This window comes from Helianthus annuus, chromosome 11, assembly GCF_002127325.2.
Source record: "Helianthus annuus cultivar XRQ/B chromosome 11, HanXRQr2.0-SUNRISE, whole genome shotgun sequence".
Lineage (NCBI taxonomy): Eukaryota > Viridiplantae > Streptophyta > Magnoliopsida > Asterales > Asteraceae > Helianthus > Helianthus annuus.
In genome coordinates, this window is record NC_035443.2 from 40,053,052 (window position 1) to 40,059,051 (window position 6,000).

Genomic DNA, 6,000 nt, shown 5'->3' on the forward strand with positions numbered 1-6,000 from the left:
CGCGCAAGGCTTCAGCCTTGACGTTTTCGGGTTTTAGTGCTTCTATCTGTGCAGCTCGTATCTGTGCAGGAAGACTGGACTGAATAGTAAGCTGTAGCGCTCGCACGCGCTTAGGTAGAGTGTCTTTCCGACTGAGGGCATCAGCCACAACATTGGCCTTGCCTGGATGATACTTGATGGCGCATTCATAGTCGTTCAGAAGTTCAACCCATCTTCGTTGACGCATATTCAAATCCTTTTGCTTAAGAATATGCTCGAGACTCCTGTGATCGGTGTAAATCGTGCACCGGGTACCGTACAGGTAGTGTCGCCATATCTTAAGCGCGAAAACAACAGCTCCCAGCTCTAAATCGTGCGTCGTGTAGTTCCGTTCATGAACCTTGAGTTGCCGAGAGGCGTATGCGATAACTTTATCCCGCTGCATCAATACACAACCAAGACCCTGTATAGATGCGTCACAGTATACCACGAAGTCATCTGTGCCCTCTGGCAATGAAAGAATAGGTGCACTGCAAAGCCTATCCTTTAAGTACTGAAAAGCGGTCTCTTGCGTATTACCCCATCTGTAAACGACACCTTTCTGTGTTAGCATAGTAAGTGGTTGCGCGATCTTTGAGAAGTCTTTAATAAATCGCCTGTAGTACCCCGCCAAACCCAGAAATTGGCGTATTTCTGTTGGTGTACGTGGTGCTGGCCAGTTTCTGATCGAATCAACCTTGGATGGATCAACATGAATCCCATCCCTGTTTACCACATGGCCTAAGAAGTGGACTTCACGAAGCCAGAAGTCGCATTTTGAAAACTTTGCGTACAGTTGCTCCTTTCGAAGAAGTTCCAAGATAAGGCGTAAGTGCTGCTCGTGCTCCTCCTGACTCTTGGAGTAGATCAAAATGTCGTCGATGAAAACAATGACGAACTTGTCAAGATAAGGTTTGCACACCCTGTTCATCAGATCCATGAAGACTGCTGGCGCGTTCGTAAGCCCGAATGGCATGACAAGAAACTCGTAGTGACCATAACGAGTTCTGAAAGCAGTTTTGGAGACGTCCTCATCCCGGACTCTCAGCTGATGATACCCTGACCTCAAATCAATCTTGGAATAGTAACACGACCCTTGCAACTGGTCGAATAAGTCGTCGATGCGCGGAAGAGGATAACGGTTCTTCACCGTCACCTTGTTGAGTTCACGGTAGTCTATACACATTCTGAACGTACCGTCTTTCTTCTTCACAAATAACACTGGAGCTCCCCAAGGCGAAGAGCTTGGACGAATAAAGCCCTTTTCCAAGAGCTCTTGCAGCTGTTTCGACAGTTCTTCCAGTTCAGTTGGAGCTAAACGATACGGTGCGCGGGCTATTGGTGCTGCTCCAGGAGCTAACTCAATCTGAAACTCGACTTGACGATGAGGAGGTAAACCAGGTAAATCTTCAGGAAACACTTGAGGAAAATCACGCACAACTGGTATATCCTCCAGCTTCTTTTCCTTTGTTGATGCGTCAGTGACAAGTGCCAGAATGGCAGTATGTCCCTTTCGTAAACATTTCTGCGCCTTTAGGAATGAGATGATGCCAACCACTGCACCACTCTTGTCACCTTGTACTTCGAGAGGTTCTTGACTGGAGCGAGGAATACGTATAACTTTTTCTTTGCATAAGATCTCCGCGTGATGTTGGGATAACCAATCCATTCCGATGACGACGTCGAAACTACCCAAAACTATGGGTATGAGATCAATCGAGAAAGTCTGACCCGCTAGAACAATACTACAACCCTTGACTACCTGTGTGGCTTCTACACTTTTACCATTGGCTAGTTCTACGACGTGTTTGGTGTCTAGGGGTGTTGGTGTACGTTTTAATAATTTACCCATTTTCAGTGACATATAACTTGTATCAGCACCCGAATCAAATAAGACAGTAACATAAATATCGTCGAGAAGAAACTTACCCATAACCACATTGGGATCATTCACTGCATCTCCTCGACCCAACACAAAAGCACGACCACGAGCTTCATTGCCGTTGTTGTTGTTGTTTCCCCCGTTGTTGTTGTTACCATTACCCTGATTGTTGTTATTCCCGTTGCCCTGGTTGTTGTTGTTATTGCGATTCTGGTTCAACTGGGGACAATCGCGTTTGTAGTGACCTTCAGCCCCACACTGGAAACACCCCCGGTTTCCACGCTGTGGCTGCTGCTGCTGATTCTGTGGAGCTGGCGGTGGAAGTTGCTGGTTCTGATTCACTGGTCGCGCGCTTCTACAATCTTTGGCCTCATGGCCCATCTTGTGGCATCTTTGACATTGACTCCTGCGACATCTTCCACTGTGGTGTTTGTTGCACCTGTTACACCACGGGTGATTTCCCTTATAACCACTATGTCCCTGACTGCCCGATGACTGCTGACTCGGACTCTGGTAATCGTTGGTGCGACGTTGCTGAGTTTGGGACTGAACAGACGCTGATCCCCTGCTGGAATCCCCGTCCCACTTTCTTTTATTCTCGCTGGGTGTGGCAGAAGTAGCAGCAGTGGGAGTGACTGTAGTAACAGCTGTAGCAGTAGCGCCGACACGCTTCGGCAGTTTATTCTGATCCACTGCCTGATCGGTGATGCGGTGAGCGAGACGCTGTATTTCCTGGATATTGTTGAGGTTAGCCGAGGTAACGTGGCTCTGTATTTCTGGCACCAAACCTTTGAGATACAACTCGATACGCTTGTAAGGAGGGTCCACCATAGTTGGACATAACACAGCCAACTCATTCGATCTCTTGGTGTAAGCTTCGATCTCCGAACCAACCATTTTCAGATTATAGAGCTCATCCTCCAACTTATGAATATCTTCACGCGTGCAGTACTCACGCTTGATGAGTTCCTTAAAGTCGTTCCATGGGGTGGCGTTAGCAGCTGCCAACCCTAAGATCTGCACTTGTGCGTTCCACCAAGTGAGCGCAATCCCTTCAAGTGTGCCAGTGGCGAACTTCACCCTGCGAGCCTCAGGGCATTCACACATTTCGAAAACCGACTCGAGCTTTTCAAACCAGTGGAGGAGTCCAACTGCTCCCTCCGTGCCACTGAACGAACTAGGACGACAATCCATGAAATTCTTGAAGGTGCACCCAGGTTGTTGCTGAGCGGGTTGACCTATTGTGTACGAATAGGGCAAAGTTAAGTACGAGAATTAATGTAGGATCTAAAGATCCTAGTGTCTATACTGCAGGGTATACTACCTGCTTGGGCGGCTGCAACTGCCGCAGCAACGAGAGCCTCTAGCTGGGCTTGAGTCATGGTAATTCGTGCGGCCATTGATCTTCACATCAAAGGCAACATAAGTGAGAAAGGTTCGCGAGTAGTGCGATGACAGAAGAGTGTAAGCACATAAGTATTCTCATGCAATGTCAAGTTGTGAGCAAGGTAATGTAAGCATACTACGAGCAAAGTTCTATGCAAATTCTAGCATGTAGGCAATAAACATAAACCTTATTACCTAGGAAGTTGAGTCTTGCACGTCGAGCGAAGCGTCGTTGTGGATCGTTGAGAGCACTGTTCTGGTTATAGTCTGGTTTTAATAAAACGTTTTCCCACATTAAAACCAAGTTCTCTATAACCAATGGCTCTGATACCAATCTGTCACACCCCCAAAATCCCACACGCGGAGTACCACCGCTTGGAGGCGTGACATGACCAGGATCAAGCCATCAATCATATCAAACATAGTATTTAATAATCAAAAGTAGTTAATACAATTCATAAAGATATGACTGATGTTTCGAAACCAAACATTGTTTAAATAGCGGAAGCATAGTAATAAAATTCTCAAATGTAGTTATGAGTTCAATTAACGTTCGCTATCCAATTCCCACAACGACCTGCTCCTTCCTTGTGCAAGCTCCAATATGTACCTAAGGTCCTGCAAGGCATGCAGCAGATAATCAACAAACTAGTTGAGCGAGTTCACAGTTTATAGTTTAGTTTGGGTAATAGTGCGTTTGTTCAATTAAGTTTCGTATCGTATCAGTTCCATCGCGGCCTCACAGGCATGTGTGCGAAGATTATGTTCGTTAGTTCGCGACCGTAGTCTTTACCGACCAGGGTGTGTGCGAAGGCAATTGATCAGTTCGTTCGCGACCATAGTCTTTACCGACCAGGGTGGGTGCGAAGGCAGTTGAGTAGTTCGTAAGCATCAACAGTTTAATCGTTCGTTACAGTATCAAAGTATGCACAAGTAATCATCCAACCCATTCCCACCCTGGGAACCCATGCCTTGGCTGTGTGAACTCACCTTGGTTTGCTCGGTATGCTAGGTTATGCACTCACAAGTAATTCATTCACGTCCTATCGTATGCACGTATAACAAATCAGTTCATGTTCACAACGATACGCATGCAATTTAATGTTCACATAACAGTCAGTTTGCATATCGGCACAACACGTAGTATTACACGAATATGTTCATCACCAAGCATGGCATAACAATTAATTCAACATATGTTCTACTGTTCAAAGCATTATCAAAACCCTAATATCTTTCGATTCATAATTCATCTTTCGACCAACAGTTTTGTCATGTTTCGAAGCATGCTATCCTTCGATCAAATCTATCCTTCGGTCAAATTATGGTTCGGTCAAACTATCTTTCGGTCACTACTATTATCTTTCGGCATATACATTATCTTTCGACAATAACTATGTTTCGAGTAGACAAGTATCGTTCGATACAATCAGTTACGTTAACAACAGTTACAATTTCAGAAACCCTAAGCATGCTAACAGCCGTCAATCAACATTATCGATCAAACAACAATCATGCAGTAATCATAGGATCATCATCTAATCATCATGCAATCATCATAATTCTAATACCCATCGTGATCCCTAGTTTATGCGTATCCCGAAACCGGTTAACACACAGTAATACATTATCAAACCCTATCAGAAATAATGACTAAATCCAGATTAACGCCACCCAGAAATCAGTATTCAATCGTAACGAGTTTCACATAGAATCATATACATATCCGTCAACAACAATCCTATATGAAAACTATATCATCAATATCGTAACAAGAATCCTAATATTTAATCATGCATCAATTTCAGATTACTTCAACAACCAAAACACACGACACATGAGCACATACGCAGAGGAGCGAACGATCAAATCAAATCAAATAGATTTACTAACCGAGATGAGGGTTTGGTCACGCAAAAAGGGTTCCGGTGGTTTCTAGTCTGCCGTCACAGTGAAATGGCTCTTAGGGTTGAAAAATGACAGAAATGACAGCCGGTTATGTGCTTATACGTATATATACGTATTACAGAAATGGGCCAAGCCCATCTGAATGACTGGGCCGAAGGATGTCGAAGGATTCCTTCATGGCCCGAATGATATGTTTCGAGACTTATCAATCCGAAGGATGATCTTCCGGATCGAAGGATGTGTTTCGTCATCCTTCGATTCATGCACCATGTTTCGTGGACATCCTTCGAAGGTTGTTTGTGTAATGTAATGTGTTTCATGCTAACTAGTTTACAAGTTTCACAATGTAACAAACAACTATGCACGATCAAACAATCAAAACGTATATATATATATTTTCATTAACACACAACTCGTATAATTCAAGTCCACAATCCAACAACTAAACAGTCAAAGTCAAAGTCAACGCGCAATAAATGCGAAAGTGAAAGTCAAACACTCGAGTTGTCACACAACTTCTTCAGCAACGACCCATTTTTGTTGTTTTCGTTTGACGGTTTCAACTGCTTTATCCGCCTAGGTTTTTTTCTTATGACTTCTCTTTTTGATGGGTATCGATGCGGAAGGAGCATCGTTGGGTGGTTGAGTTTCGGGGACGGTTTCGGTTTGTGAAAGGTCGATGGAGGTTGGTGAAAGGTCGATGGGCGATTGTGTAAACGGGGTAGGTATCGAATCGTCGGTGTGTGGGAAGTTAGTAAACACACGATTCCCGATATACGATGCATAACTCGCTTCAACGGGCATAG